The sequence below is a fragment of the Erpetoichthys calabaricus genome, chromosome 8, assembly GCF_900747795.2.
Source record: "Erpetoichthys calabaricus chromosome 8, fErpCal1.3, whole genome shotgun sequence".
Lineage (NCBI taxonomy): Eukaryota > Metazoa > Chordata > Cladistia > Polypteriformes > Polypteridae > Erpetoichthys > Erpetoichthys calabaricus.
Window position 1 is genome coordinate 21854576 of NC_041401.2, and position 16587 is coordinate 21871162.

General features: G+C 38.5%; 1 protein-coding gene across 2 annotated transcripts in view; it reads right to left on the reverse strand.

Annotated features, from left to right (window-relative positions):
* Positions 1 to 16133, reverse strand: part of ppig (peptidylprolyl isomerase G (cyclophilin G)) — a 54060-nt gene extending 37927 nt beyond the window's left edge. Inside the window, exon 1 of one of the 2 annotated variants that reach the window (XM_028806333.2) lies at positions 15993 to 16133. The gene's annotated coding sequence lies outside the window, so the exon portion shown is untranslated. The remainder of the gene's footprint in view (positions 1 to 15992) is intronic. The other variant, XM_051930626.1, reaches the window with a different exon arrangement.
* Positions 16134 to 16587: the final 454 nt, after the last annotated feature.

Genomic DNA, 16587 nt, shown 5'->3' on the forward strand with positions numbered 1-16587 from the left:
GCAGGTCACATTTTCAATTAGAATAAGAAGGATTGAAGAATATGAAATCACTGCTTTATAAGCAATAGGTAAGTTAGCTTAGCAGCAACATTTCTCTATCTTGCATGTAAACTTGTTTAGCATGCTAGCCTTATATCCTTTTTGATAAGTATCTTATGAACATCTGATACAATTGAGGGCCCAGAAGGATTGTACCATCTTATTTTTTATGTTTCATACAGTGCAGGTTTTGTTAACAAGTACTGCATAATTAAAATGGTAATCCATATTTATAATTACACCTTAAGAGTTAGGAATGTCTAGCTGGTACATTGTGGGGGAGAACCCTGTATAAATACAGTAAATGTATATTTTAACAGCAAAATACAAAAAAACTGTAGTACAATTAGCAATTATAAAATGATTTTGTATATGTATATTTATTAGGGCTGAGAATTGATTAAGAAAAATCTCAATCACATCTAACATTAAAATGGGATTATAAAATGAATGCATTAATCATGAAGTAAACACTGAACCACAAAATTAAGTTTAGAATCAACACAAAGGAATTAAAACAAATTAATAATGGCACAGTTTAAACTTTAAAAATTGACCTTAAACATGAACTTAACAAAAATGCTACTTGAGCAAGTACAACCTGAATTTGAATGCCTTCATAAAAGGCAAGTTGAAAAGAAGGCAGTAAGAACATGAGGCCTAAGTATTAATTGTCAAATTGGCATAGCATATGAGACACAGATGTGCCAAAGTAAAAAAAAAAAATGATTAAAAAGACTCAATTTTGAAGGCACTGCTAAAAACTGATTTAATTGAAACAATATGCATCTCTTAAATGACCATACATTAAAACTGGTGTTAAAACTCAATTGTTCATCACCATCAGCAATTGAAAGTGCTGTGTCTGTGAATGGCAATCTCTACGCTGCTTTTTTTGCCACCCCATTCCACCCTTCAGACAGTTTAGCATGTCTAAGAGATTTAATGCTTTTGTGGTTAGTAGAATCCTGGCATGCCCTGGTATGTTTTTGGGTTACAAAAACATGCCACCACAGAAGAACGGTTACAAAACTCTGCTCTTCCTAAACCTTTGCTCCTCGCACGCTAAAAAAGATCTCCATAGCTGCTATCAGACTTAAAATCTGACACTGTGCATTACTTAGATGGTTATGTTGCATTCTTTGCATAAATTAGCGAAGATACTGCAAAATAGAATAATGAGAGGGGATAATCATTACTCTTCTATTTCGTAGAATTTTGCCATTATATTACGGCAATCAGCACTGTTAGCTACCAGGCAGACCAGCGAGTTAAAGAGGAAGCAGAGACTTATTTTGGTTTTGAGTGAGGTTTATGGATGTGGTGAGAGAGGACGTGCAGGTGATGGGAGTCACAGAACAAGATACAGAGGATAGGAAGATATGGAAAAAGATGATCCACTGCGGCAACCCCTAACAGGAGCAGCTGAAAGAGGATGAAGAATTACATGAAATATATGGTTTAATATTTTACAATATCATGCAGTTAATTGAAAATGCATGCATTGTGTAAAAAGGTTGGGTGATATAGACTTAAATTGAACAAAATCGCTCTCTGTCTCTATGTTCCCAAACCACCTTAAAAGACTCAAGATCAGTGCCATATATAGCAAAAACCTGGTATATTTTCTCATGTTAATAATATGAAATATTAGCAAAGGAAACTTATTTCCCCACAAATTGTAACACTTTCATGAATAGATATCCCTCAAACAAACATGTCAAACTGCATGTTTTTTCACATTTGCTTTGTCACCTCTGCTTATTTTTGACTTTCTATTATATGTATTACATTCAAAAGCTTTCTTGCCTTGCTGGCATCCAGTGTCTATCAACCAGAATAGACTTCTTTCTTGGTCTCTAACCCTCGACTGTTTTATACAAGGAAAAACAAAACTCTTAAATCATTACCTCACAGATCATAATATATTTCCATGTGTGTACTGTTCATATACAGTTTCTCACAAAAGTGAGTACACCCCTCACATTTTTGTAAATATTTTATTATATCTTTTCATGGGACAACACTGAAGATATGACACTTTGATACAACGTAAAGTAGTCCGTGTACTGCTAACAGTGTAAATTTCCTGTCCCCTCAAAATAACTCAACACACAGCCATTAATGCCTAAACCGCTGGCAAACAAAATTGAGTACACCCCTAAGTGAAAAATGTCCAAATAGCCATTTTCCCTCCCCGGTGTCATGTGACTCACTAGTGTTACAAGGTCTCAGGTGTGAATGGGGAGCAGGTGTGTTAAATTTGAGACTCTCTCTCATACTGGTCACTGGAAGTTCAACATGGCACCTCATGGCAAAGAACTCTGAGGATTTGAAAAAAAAAGAATTGTTGCTCTACATAAAGATGGCCTGGGCTATAAGAAGGTTGCCAACACCCTGAAACTGAGCTGCAGCACAGTGGCCAAGACCATACAGCAGTTTAAAAGGACAGGTTCCACGCAGAACAGGCCTTGCCATGGTCTACCAAAGCAGTTGAGTGATGTGCTCAGCGTCATATCCAGAGCTTGTCTTTTGAAAGAGTGCTGCCAGCATTGCTGCAGAGGTTGAAGGGGTGGGTGGGTCATCCTGTCAGTGCTCAGACCATACACCGCACACTGCATCAAATTGGTCTGCATGGCTGTCGTCCCAGAAGGAAGCCTCTTCTAAAGATGTCGCACAAGAAGGCAGCAAACAGTTTGCTGAAGACAAGCAGACTAAGGACATGGATTACTGGAACCATGTCCTGTAGTCTGAAGAGACCAAGATAAACTTATTTGGTTCAGATGATGTTAAGCGTGTGTGGTGGCATCCAGGCGAGGAGTACAAAGACAAGTGTGTCTTGCCTACAGTCAAGCATGGAGGTGGGAGTGTCATGTTTTGGGGCTGCATGAGTGCTGCCAGTACTGGGGAACCATGAATGCCAACATGTACTGTGACATATTAAATCAGAGCATGATCCTCTCCCTTCGGAAACTGGGCCGTAGGGCAGTATTCCAACATGGTAACGACACCAAACACACCTCTAAGTCGACCACTGCCTTGCTAAAGAAAAGGAGGGTAAAGGTGCTGGACTGGCCCCAAGCATGTCTCCAGACCTAAACCCTATTGAGCATCAGTGGGGCATCCTCAAATGGAAGGTGGAGGAGCGCAAGGTCTCCAACATCCACCAGCTCCGTGATGTCGTCATGGAGGAGTGGAAGAGGATTCCAGTGGCAACCTGTGAAGCTCTAGTGAACTCCATGCCCAAGAGAGTTAAGGCAGTGCTGGTAAATAATGCTGGCCACACAATATATTGACACTTTGGGCACAATTTGGACATTTTTCACTTAGGGGTGTACTCACTTTTGTTGCCAGCGGTTTAGACATTAATGGTTGTGTGTTATTTTGAGAGGACAGCAAATTTACACTGTTATACAAGCTGTTCACTGACTACTTTACATTGTATCAAAGTGTCATATCTTCATTGTTCTCCCTTGAAAAGATATAATAAAATATTTACAAAAATGTGAGGGGTGTATTCACTTTCGTGAGATACTGTATTTGTTTTTGATTTACAGAACTTTGTTTCTAAATGATGTATTTGCACATAGATGCCTTTTCTGACTCTGGTCAGAGTCACAGAATGGAGGAAGTCAATATATCTAGCCCCTTTACTGCTTATTTTCTTAATGTAAAACACAACACAAAGAAATTGCAAATCCCAAATGCCCCCAAATACCATGTTTAAAGTATGTGAATGGGCATTTGCTGAAAAGGTAACATACTGTACAACTCAAAATAAACATCTTAAAAATACATTAATTAAAATATTTTTAACTATGTATAAACTTTTGATCTTTGACACATACAACTCGGAAAAGCAAATTAAAGATTACAAATTGCTCTAAAGAGGAAAGTCACCAAGTGCAGTAAGTACACAAAGACAACACTAAATGGGATGGGATGAGATAATTTAGCTCATTTCCATGAGAAAGCTCAAATCACCAGCGAAACAAAAATACAAACTCAATATGAAAAAGTCAACAGTAATGCAGTTTGTCCCATAACTTATACACAAACAATGAAGAGGGAAAAAAAACACTAGAAAGGCTGCTATTTTAATTCTTGTTTGCAACACTTCAGTAATGGACAACACATGAAATAAACCGGCAAGGGCTTACATGCTGCGGAGAAATCTCATTTCTGGTGTGATGTTAATTACTGGCTAGTGTAATTAAGAGTACTTTCTAGGTTCAAGTTCAGCAAGCAAAAGTGTAGTCACTGCAGCTTGTCAACAAAATAGACCCCCCCCCCCCCCCCCCCAACCCCCACCTTGCTGCTTTCCTTGTCCACTCATATACTATGAAACAGAACAGCAAACATTTCATGGCACTTTGCTTAGCAGGGACCCATTTTGCCAGGAAAGTAGAACACCACACTGAAGGCACTTATTGTGTCAGAACAGTCTTAATATGCTGTAACACATGGGTGTCGAAACTGAGTCCTGGAGGGCTGCAGTGGCTGCAGTTTTTCATTCTAACCATCTTCTTAATTAGTGACCAGGTTCTGCAGTTAATTAACTTGACCCAGATGCCTTAGTTGTTTTTTTTCCCCCCTTAATTAGCAGCCAAACAATACTGAGATACAAAATGAGACACCATATGAGCAGCTCACAAGTGCCCTTCACACACTATCTGAAAATAAGGAAAGGTGAAGGTCTCCGTAAGATTGACCTCTCCCTCTCAGGTCACCAAAACATTTTGACGTTGTTTTTAGAAAAAAATATCTGCTGTGAAAGTAGTATCTGCTGTGGCAGAATGAGAGCAGCAACAAGCCATGAGATTAAATAATGGGTTTAATTAACAGCAAGAATTAAATGTTAATTTCTCATTAAGCGCCAATTTAGCTGGTTATCTGTCATCTCATTTCTGTTTGGCTGTCATTTAATGAAGAAAGGAATCAATTCAGAGGACTGAATCCTTAAACAGGGCAATGAAAACGAAGAGAAAAGTTAATTAACAATGAAAACTGGTCACTGATTAGGAAAAGGGTTAGAATGAAAAATGTGCAGCTACTGTGGCCTTCCAAGCTTGGAGTTTGACATCCCTGCTGTGACATGTTATCTTTAGATGCTGTACTGCTTAAACGGTCATTTTGAGGAAAAAAAAAAAAACAAACCATTTGCAAACACTAACCCCGACTGTTCGACATGCTTCTTCTTCTTATTCTCCTTGCTGCTGTTGTTGTCGCCCACCCACCCCACTTAAACACTGCCAAGCTACAGTCAACATAGACGTGTTTAGAAAAAGCGCTGGAGGTTCCAAGGATTTTATGTTCCAAAGAAGGGGTTGAAAATTTAAGTGCTGGATATCTTGATAATGGCTGTTGCATACCGATTGTTTTATTTAAATCTGATGCATTGTCCAGCCCTAGGTACAGCATTCTGATACATGTAGGGATTTTGCTAAACTTTGGAACGGTTACATCTTTAGTTATTTACTTCATAAATATAGTATTATTTTAAAGCACTACCACAAGGAGATCTATGTTGAAGTTCTTCTGACTATTTGCCAAAGGGATATTTTTTTACTGTTCGTAATGACTATCAGAGAAGAGAAAAATAAAAATCTAAAAATTTGATAGACTGGAAATAGTAAATTAATCAGTGATCAGATATTACAATAATAATTATAGATCTCAGAATGCAACCTGTATAAATATTCAAATCAAGTTTTTGAAGCAGAAATTACATTTTCCATATAACTCACTGCATTTTTTTAGATTATTGTCACTAAATTGTGCCGAGAACAAAAACAATAAATGAATAAAAATGTGGACTCCTGGAGCCAAATGGATTTGCTATTAATTTTCACTTCTGAAATGACAGAAGTGCAAATAGAACTCGAAGGGATGTTACAAATTTAAAACTGAATATCTGCTACTGTGGTCATGAACCACCACAGGTGATGTTAAACAAACAAACACAAAAAAAAAAAAACTTAGAAGAGAAAGGGCATGCTTTAATGTGACTTTATTTACACAGATTACGATGTTGTTTTATTGGAGTAAAGACATTTACATGTCTTAACTTTCCTTCACTTGCACAGCCAATTGCTTTAAAGCACTACCTGTGTAAACACAGATCACACAGATCAGATAAGGGTCTCATACAAATACATAAACACAACAATTTGCAAAACACTTTTTAAATTAATATGGTGGTTGGAAAAGCAACTGCATCAACACCTCAGCTACTGAAAAAAAAAAAATAATCTATTACACTTTGACTAGATATTAAATACTATACATTCAAACATGAACTACAGTTTTGAATTTTCAACATAAAAAAAAAAAAAAAATCAAATTTTACATCTCCAGCTAATATTGCACTACTTCACATGCTTTGCATCACAGTATTGCACTTCGTTTTCTCCTATTTGCACATCACTTAAAGGAAAAATTCTATTGTGTTGTTCTTCAAATGCAAGTTGTGCGAGACAGTCCCATAACAGCTCAGGATGAACCTTCTTCCAACTGGAGAAAGCACGTTTGGAAAAATTAATGCCTTAAATGTGGGGCTATATTAAATTCTGAAGAGTAGAAAAGCGAGCACAACAGCTCACATTTGCTTAAACATTCCTATGATATCAATTTAGGTTATTCACAGATACACATCTCACTCTCCTACAAGTGGTTACAATACTTGATATCACAACTAGAATATCTTTTCTGGGAAACAGTATTTATGACTTGAAAACAATTAGATGTACTGGATGTCAGGGAGTGTTTTGCTATTATTTAATAGTGGTGTATTAAACAGGTTTTGTGAAGGAACACAACTTTAAAATAAAATCAGAAGATGTATACTAGTCCTAAAGGGAGACGAGAACTTTCAGTCCATTTGTAAAAATTTGTTGATAATGTAAGAATCAGGATTACATTAAAAAGTGGACAAAATATTATTAGTGTCCACACTCCTTTTGGCAATACCAAAATAAAATCAATTAACAGGAGTAATTAAACTTAGTAAGTAAGATTGGAGAGTACTGTATTCAGCACTGCCTCCACATGAATCTAGGATGCAGGGTTTGAATCCTATATCTTAGAATTGTCTATGGGGAATTGTGCATGTTCCCTCCATGTCTGCATGAGTTTTCTCCTTGCGGTGTCCGTTTGCTCAACAAAACACCAAGAAGAAATGATTGAGCTGCGTTTGTGTGTCTGCTTTTATCCCTTCAGCGATAACATTTTACAAGTACCATAAATTTACACAGGATGTTACAGACTCACATTAAATGCATGCTTTTATTATGTGATAATAATTGGGATTTACTACTCAAAGCACTAAATGCAAAGACGGTGTGAACTTCGAGGTTACCAAGCGGTGGCTGTTCCACTTTGCCATCTAAGACAGAAAAGCGTTGAAAATGATAAACGCAAACGTCTTTTACTGTGTATCGACCGATAGTTGAGCTTCAGCAACATGTCAGTTGAGCAATTCATTTTTCTTTGGTTTTATTCTTGAATAAAAGCATACTTTTATTACTACTTTTGTGAAAGTGTTTATTGGATATTTGGGCTTCAGTCTTCACACATCTTACTCAAATCAACATTATACTGTAACATGCGAAAACATTTTCTGTTTAAGAATGTGTTCAACATTTCTTGCCACACTTTTCCTCTGTCATTCTATATCTTCACAGATTGTTGTACGCACTGAGCACACATGAAATGTATTTCAAATCACAAAATTTCATTACCTATATAATTCCATAGAAATGCATCATCAGACTTAACTGTGAGGATTTCAGCAAGGTGATGCCTTCATTTGACAGAATAAGGGGTGGGGGTGTAGCAGGCAAAGTTCTGCTAAACCACACATTTGAAAAACAAAAGCAGGCTTTTAGTGCAGTGATAAGAAGCTACATAGGACAATTTAAGGAGGTCAGGAGCAATGAAGAAAATTGTAAACTTCAGGGATTCTAGTGTTAAGCTGCTCAACAATAGTTCCTTTTGTGTTGTGAAGCTGGTTAACAGGGAATTCATGCTATTGACTAGCGCTGGAATGAAAGGTGGAAGCATGGCATTTCTTCGGACAGAAAAAATAAATTGCTAAACGCACTTGTCGGTTGCCAACATTATTATTCATGAGTGCACTGAAATAAAATTGTGTTTCAGTATATAGCCTAGCTAAAAAGAACAGACTTGTCCATTAAATGTACTTGCTAGCATTACTTTGGGCCAAGTTGCATTTAACAATAATAATTCTTTACATTTATATAGCTCTTTTCTCACTTCTCAAAGTCCTCTCCACACAGGTCAGACCCAGGAAGCAAACCCACAACCTCTACAAATCATCAGTGCTCCCACTGCGTCAGATCGGGTGTAAATTTATGGTAGCTGTAAAAGTTAGCTTTTTTTCACATTTATTCTCTCAGTCACGATCATGCGTCAGCCTAAATTTACAGCCGATCTGATGCTGTTAGTTTTCAAATAATATTGAATTAGTGGAATGATGTTTTCTAATTGGTACTATTCAGGTCATAAAATGATTTCTTCAAAATATCACTTATATTTGTCTCTTTCTTTTTTTCTCCGGAGATGCGTTGACTTCTTGCACGAGAAGGCGTGAGCTTATTCAGTTTGAGCAGCAAAACGCAGGTGGCCAGTTGCTGTGTGCTACAACATGCTTGAGCTAGTGGTGATCAACACTCATGTACTGTGTAAGGCATGCACGGGTACACCGAGAAGAGTGATCTTTGCTCACCTTGCAGAGGAACTTCGTCGTTGCTTCTTACAAGAAAAGGCAATGGAAAAAGAAAAGGAGGATGCAACATCGACAAGCTTCTGTTCCAAGACATCTGCTTCCCCCAGGAAAGCAAACTCAGTCAGTGTCAGACGCCCTTCAATGTAATAGGATCTACAGCATAGAGAGAAGTGTGTACATTGCAATAGGTACACATGTTGTAAATTTAGGAAGGATGGTCCTTGGGTGTGTGGGAACTGTTAACATTTGAATTTGAGGATTGTATATAGGATGGAACAGACCACTTTGTACAGTTCTTTCTTCTACATGTACTGGAGTATAAAAGAAACACCACCATGCACCAAAATGTGGAGACTGGGCAAGATCAGGGAAAAAAGCACGGTCACTGATTATAACTGCAAGATGGAATGCAAATGAATATGAATAATGTTGCATCCGTGCCACAATGTTTTCTGAAATGTACTATACAGGTCATAAAATGAATAATTCCAAATATCATATACACACGTCTCTTTTGTCAGTGCGGCTTTGACATCATGGACCATAAGGTGCATACTAATTCAGCATGAGCAGGAACACTTAATAAAACTGAATTAACTCTTTTAGGGCTAATTTTTTTTTTGTTTCTTTTCTCCCAGGGCTGAATATTTTTCCAAAAACTAACATTTTTTAAAAAAGAACACAAAGCAATTGTTTAACATATCAAATCAACAAAAAATATTTACTTTTGACAAATGTTACTGTCTTGCATGTTGTATGAGCCTGCATACTCTATGATTTCACATACATATCACATACATTTTACACAGCAAAGTATGATCTCGCTCAAAGCAGCCAATTTCAGTCATTGCCACATTGCACTCCTTACAATATGTGTTGTTTTGATGCCTATTTTTCAATTGTCTGTTGCTGCATTTTCTAACATATATTGTTAGTGTGTACTGTAGAGAGACAAGTCACCCATTTGCCATCGTGCCATGCCACTGCCACCAAGTTTTCTGCCTGCATGAAAACCGTATTGTCACCTCTTTTCATCTTCTGAAACTTTATGAACTTTATGTATGGCATTATAGCCTGGCTCACCCCATGGGATTTGCTTCTGTTTATTACAGAAGTGAATAAAACTTTGCAGCAGCACGTACCTAAGCCACCAGGGGACAAAACACGTTTGGACCAATGCTCCCTGAAGTTATATCACCAGTTCTGTCCCATCTCTATTTGTAATGCCACAGCGCGCTTCATCTCGTCTTTCGTTGTGGGTTTCCACTTTGAAAAACGATAATGCGATGCAAACGCAGCCCGCGATTCAAAAAAAAATCTCTGCCTACCTGTTTGTCTCGTCTGACAGTAGCTGAAAAGCAGCATCAGGAGAGAGCAGCCTGAAGTACAGCAGCTGGTGATCTGTCGTGTCCAAAAGCAAGTCATGCCGTCTTGTAAACTCCGGTAGCCAGATCGGCTCTCAACGGATCAATGTATGTGTATTTATCCCATGCGAACCTTGCCGTAGATGCATCGGCTGCGCGAAGGCACTCAACTGGCAGCAGATCCGCTGGCGCGGCATCGGCTGGTGTCTGATCAGCTGATGCCTGCTTCTAACTCTCTTGCGCGATCTCCTGATCACTGCCAATAAAGTCCGATTCTGAAAAATCAAGAGTCCGACTCCGCGATAATGCGCAAAACAACGTCTGCCAAATGTTTTCTTTTCTGCACTTGCTTCGCTGCCTTTTCACATGTCGGTGCCATCTTGCCTTTGTTTACATTTCGCAACTCACGCACACGCAATGTTTATTTGCCGAGTCAACGAGTCTAGCATTCCTCCAAGCACAGAGGGAATGCCTGTGACGTGACAGTGAGATTTGTCGCCATTAACAGCTGATTGTCACCCTCTATCCCTGGATATCGACTTTTGTCGACATTCGCCTTCAACCCCTCCTGTCGACAAAAGTCGACATCCGTCCTAAAAGAGTTAAAAAAATTCAAGCGACAATGAGAAGACAGATTCACCAACGTTTGTGTGTTAGCTTTTATCAATCCAGATCTGAGAATTTCCAGTTCCATTGTCTCAAAACACCACTCACTTGTACAGTTATTCCCAGTTTCAAATAAAAACAGCACCAGATCCCTGGGGGGGGGTGGGGGGGTTTAGTAGGTGTCGTGATTGTGACAGAGAATAAAAGTGAGGATCAAAGCAGGGGACCCTTGATTACAAGTCAGCAGTTCTTACCGCTGTGCCATGGAAACTGTTATACAGTGGAACCTCGAGATACGATCACCTCTGTATACGAGAAATTCAAAATATGAGGAAAGTATGAGCGAAAAATTCAGATCTGCGTAACGAGCCACGAGCCAGGCTGTGGGTATAGCTCGCGGCTTAGCAAGGGGGCGTGGTAGCAGTTGCGAGCCGCGATCTGCGGTGTCTGCGTTTCTCACTTAAGTGCACAGGTGGGAAACTGCCCACATCCATGATTGTTCCTGTGGCTGATGGGCTGCAGCTGCCATGTCCTCCCCGCATATATAGAGAAGCGCGAGCCGGTTAAGGGGGAGAAAAAGTAAAAGAAAGAGAGGAGAGAGAGAGAGAGAGAGAGAGAGAGAGAGAGAGAGAGAGAGAGAGAGAGAGAGAGAGCGCAGGCAGGCAGGCAGGCGAGTGAGTGCAGGCTCGCGTGTAGCTGAACAGTGAGCTGAACAGGCGAGCCAAACAGCTGAAGCAGGACGATGTACAGAAGGTCAGCTGCATTAAGAGTGTCTCGCCTGTTGCAGAGCCCGCAGGTGAGACGCTAACAGAGAAGAAGCACCGGGGATTGTCATCTGTTTTTTAAAGACGGAATCCTTTTGACGTTTTAACCTCGTGTTAAAGGATTGTTATTCTTGTGTATTTTAAACCTCCACTTCACAACTGTTTTAAGGATTTTTTATTTAAAGATTTATTGAATGCTCTACTGCACTTTGGACACCTGTTTTGATTCTTTTAATAATCAGTTATATTATTTACCAGTGTTATTTATTAAAGGTAGACTACAGTATATATAATTTATCAGTGTTATTTGTTAGGAAAATTGATTTTTATGTTAATATATTTGGGGTGCAGAACGAATTAACTGGATTTCCATTATTTTCAATGGGGAAGTTTGTTCTAGAAACGAGAAATTCGCTATACAAGCTCAGTGCTGGAACGAATTAAACTCGTATCTAGAGGTTCCACTGTATAAACTTGTACTTTATGTCAAAGTGTTTGTTTGATTTTTGGACTTCAGGCTTCACATATTATACAGTGTGTCTGCATTTTGTCATTACTAAAATATGAAAAATGTTTGGTGTAGAAACAGAACACACATGAAATGCATGTGTTCCAAATAACGATGTATTATGTCCTTTTTTCGTAGGCTTAGGTAATTCTAGTGTTAACAGGCTTGCTTTTTAAGACTCTGACATCTTACTTGTTTGTTCTTTTCAACTAACAAAAATCAGACAGGAAGCAAAAAAGAAATGACTAAGTCGGTGGTTCTCAAACTCCAACCAGTTTTGCTCCAAAAAATTTAAGACACCAATTCTTGTTATTAATGAAACCCATTATTTCATTCTATAGTTTGGTAGTGCTCTCATTATTCCTCACCAGACATTTCCAAAATTTATATTATTCTAAAGACACTATCAAAACGTTTTCTGTACCACAGAGGACCTCATCTGTCATACCTTTACCTTTCTTTTCATATATTTGATTCCAACAAACATTTTATGATGGATATGCAGTTGCAAACCAAATCAGGTTAGCTCGTCATTTGTTAAGGCTTTTGCTACATTTTTTAGTCACAAAATTAATGATAATAGAAATAATACAGTATATCCTGCCAATACTGATCTTCTTAAACCCCAGTATTCCATTTAAGCAAATTAAATTCTTTCACCAGATTTACCTGATTTATATAAAAATAATTTCTTAACTGTGACCCTCTACCTGCGTCCTTGACCCAATACCAACAAGTTTTTTCAAAGAAGCATCTGATGTGCTAACATGAGCGTGTTCTTGACACAGTAAATTCATCATTAGAAATTGGGGTCTTCCCATATGGTCTTAAGACTGCTGTTGTTAAACCCCTGCTCAAGAAAAATAATCTCAACTCCTCAGTTTTTCAAAATTTTAGACCTATTTCTAACCTCCCTTTCTTAAGTAAAATCCTACAAAAGGCAGTCATTATACAGCTATTTTTGATCACTTGAATAAACATTCTGTTCCTGACAAGTTTCAGTCGGATTTTGGAACAAATCAAAGTACAGAAACTGTACTCGTTAAAGTAGTAGATGACTTGCAGGTAAATGCAGACAGAGCCCGTTTATCTGTTCTCATCCTCTTAGATCCAAGTGCCACATTTGATACCATTGATCACAATATTCTTATAAAATCGCCTTAGTCAGAGCATGTGCCTCTCTGGCAGTGTCTTAAATTGGTTAGAGTCTTAACTGACAGGTAGAAAATTGTTAGTTGTGGTAATTATACTTCAAAGACATGTAATATTCTACATGGTATTCCACAAGGCTCTATCATGGGTCCACTGCTCTTTGCGATCTCCACGCTTTCATTAGGTCAGGATTATCTCAAGGCATAAAGTGAGCTACCAATAGCGCCTGATGACCCCGACTCTCTTGTCTCACTGACCCAATGTCTTACTTGTGTTTCCGAATGGATGAGTAATTTTCTCAAACTAATAAGGAGAAATCAAAAATGTTAGTGATTGGCAAAAATGGATATAATGAGAGTATTAGAAATAAACTTGATCCATTAGGCTTAAAAATTAAGAGAAACGTAAAGATTTAGGGGTAATTGACTCTGACCTAAATTTTAAATCACATATTAAATCAGATTACTAGGGCAGCATTATTTACACTTAAATATAGCAAAAATTAGACCCCTTATAACTTTGCAAGATGCTGAAAAATTAGTTCACACTTTTGTTTTTAGTTGGCTAGATTACTTCAATGCACTCCTCTCCGGACAACCCAAAAAATACATCAATCGATTGCAACGAGTGCAGAATGCAGCTACCAGAATCTTAACTCGGAAAAGAAAATCCGAGCACATCACACCAGTTCTGATGTCACTACATTGGCTACCAGTGTCATTTAGAATTGACTTTAAAATACTGTTTATGGTTTACAAAGTCTTAAATAATCTCGTTCCATCCTATATCTTGGAATGCCTTTCATCTTACATTTCAAATCGTAACCTTAGATCTTCAAATGAGTGTCTGCTTATAATTCCAAGAACTAAATTTAAAAGAAGAGGTAAGGGACCCTTCTGCTGCTATGCACCTAAAATCTGGAATAGTTTACCGAAAGAAATTCACCAGGCTAATATGGTAGAACAGTTTAAAAAACTGCCAAAAACCCATTACTTTAACATGGATTTCTCATAGCTTCATTTTAGCGTAACCCTGATATTCTGCATATGCATTTAATTATTTTTTTCATGGCTCCAAAATCCATACTAACCCCTACTTTATCTGCTGTTCTTTTACCAGTTTTCTGTGGTGGTGATCTGCGCCACTACCACCACCTGATCAAAGCACCGTGCAGTCCTTACATTGATGGATTAAATGCCTGAGGGCTACATGGCCATCATCGTCTAATTTTTCCAAGTGAAGCCTGAAAACCAAGGGAACTGATTAAGATCACTTATGTTTGATAGAATGCCTAGTGGGGGGCAGGTGATCTCAGAGCCTTGGAACCCCTGCGGATTGTTTTTTTTTTTTTTTTATTCCAGCATTCCTGAGTTTTTTGTCCTCTCTGGCCATCAAACCTCACTTTATTCTTTGTTAATTAGTATTGCCTATTTTTTTTTCTTCATCCTGTAATGCACTTTGAGCTAAATCATTTGTATGAAAACGGGCAATATAAATAAATGTTGTTGGGTTGCTTTGCAGTTCATTGTTTGAGCATTAATTAAAGAAAATAACTAAAGAACTGGACCAGGGTCTTACAAAGCAAATTGATTAAAATTAAGGCACATTTACTTGCTATATCAGCAGTTGTAATTGGGTAATAATAAAGAAAGTGGGTCGCATGAAAACCTGCATCCACTGCAGTCCTCCAAAAATCTGAGATTAACACCCAGTTTTAAAATTTCTTACCACCCGGATCTGCCTTAACTTTAAAACTGACTTTTGCAAAAACCTGCACTCTCGTTTATGGTGTTATTTTGTTGAAACTGTTCTTTTCCCGATTAAGAACTGAACAACACTTCTTATACTTTATGAAAAAGTTACTCTCTCCCGAATGAGGATTTGATCTGCCCTGAAAAGTGCGCTGATGTTTGATCTCTGTGTCACTGGTTGGAAAAATCTCTGTCCAATAATGCATAAACGTTCATTATCAAGGGTCTCTTAAAACTAAGAAGCATTCTGATAAGAGACACCTACTAGGCACCATAACTGCAAGTCAATCGATATGCTTATATAGCGTCTTCCGATATGGAGCTCCCCAAAGCACGAACAAACAAGAGGTGTTCAAATGCATAACGTATTGTAAATATAACCAAGTACAATAAATCAGCGAACCGTTCCAATGCTAAAATGGTAAAGTAAAAGAAATAAGAGTCAAAAGCTTATTAGGCGTGGTTATGACAACCTCAGCGCGCCTTAAGTTTCAAAAATCACAATGTGTTATTTTTAGGGCAAAAGCAAGCCTCACAAAAAGCCTTGGAGTGGAGCGTCTCTGCCGACTGCTGGTTTACCTTCTCACCACTACACGCGCATTTCTTGCTACTTAACAGAACCTTTAAGCTGCACTAGTTCTCGCCGTCCCTCTAAAACGGTCTTATTTGCAAGAAGCTTACAACCAGAGCAAGATCGGTTGATTTCCAGGCCTTTCCGAATCTAATTTATAAATGCAATAAAGCAACCTAATTTTTCTACAGGATAAAACGACACAAGCTCACGAACCTGGCAGCTGGCGAGTCAAAAACGGCGCCTTTCCGTCCGTTTTGAAACGGTGAACTACTAAGGAGCACTCGGAGCTGCGACAATGCCCAGCGCCTCATTCAGCGTAAGCGGCTAAACGGAGCATTCGAGCTACCCGGATCGCGCGGCCTTCGGAGTCCTGCTTACCATAAAACTTCACTACAGGGTTTCTACAGGCTCCCGTCTGCAGTTACAGCACACGGAAGCAAAAACTATATGGAAAAACAGAAATCCAACCAAATAAATTGTGCCCTTACCTCCGTTATTTTTTCATAATCACCCTCTCAGCTGCTCTCAGAAGCCTAAAAAATACGGCGAAGTAAAGCCAGTTTGTTTCTCCTTCACTAATTTCTAAAGATGGCGCTCAGCGAAACGTCAGTGTATTTCGACTAAATATCCTCCAGTCAGCGCGCTGGAGCTCGGGGGCCTCCGCGGGCTTTTGGGCGCCACCTACAGGATTTGCCAATGCGCTGCAGTTAATTAACCGATTTGTGTCGGCGTTTTTTTATTTGGTAGTACGGGCAGATTTCTATTTTTCTTTCCTATCCGTACAAATGTAACATGCTAAACGATGCTGTCACGTGCAAAATCCAAATTTAGAAAATATATTCTTATTCTTTATTGAGCAGACACCCTTGCTGGAAGCGATTTACACAAATCTTTTTTAGCTATCTGCCGTTAGCAGGTCTTTCGATCGCCAGGTCCTCCATTGAACTTTGTCTTCTGATCTAATTTTCATTTGTTGGTATTATTTACCATCTTTCAGGTTATATGGGATATGCTCTGACAATCGGAAGGTTCAAATCCCGTAAACGCCAAAAGTGACTCTACTCCGTTGGGCCCTTGAGGAAG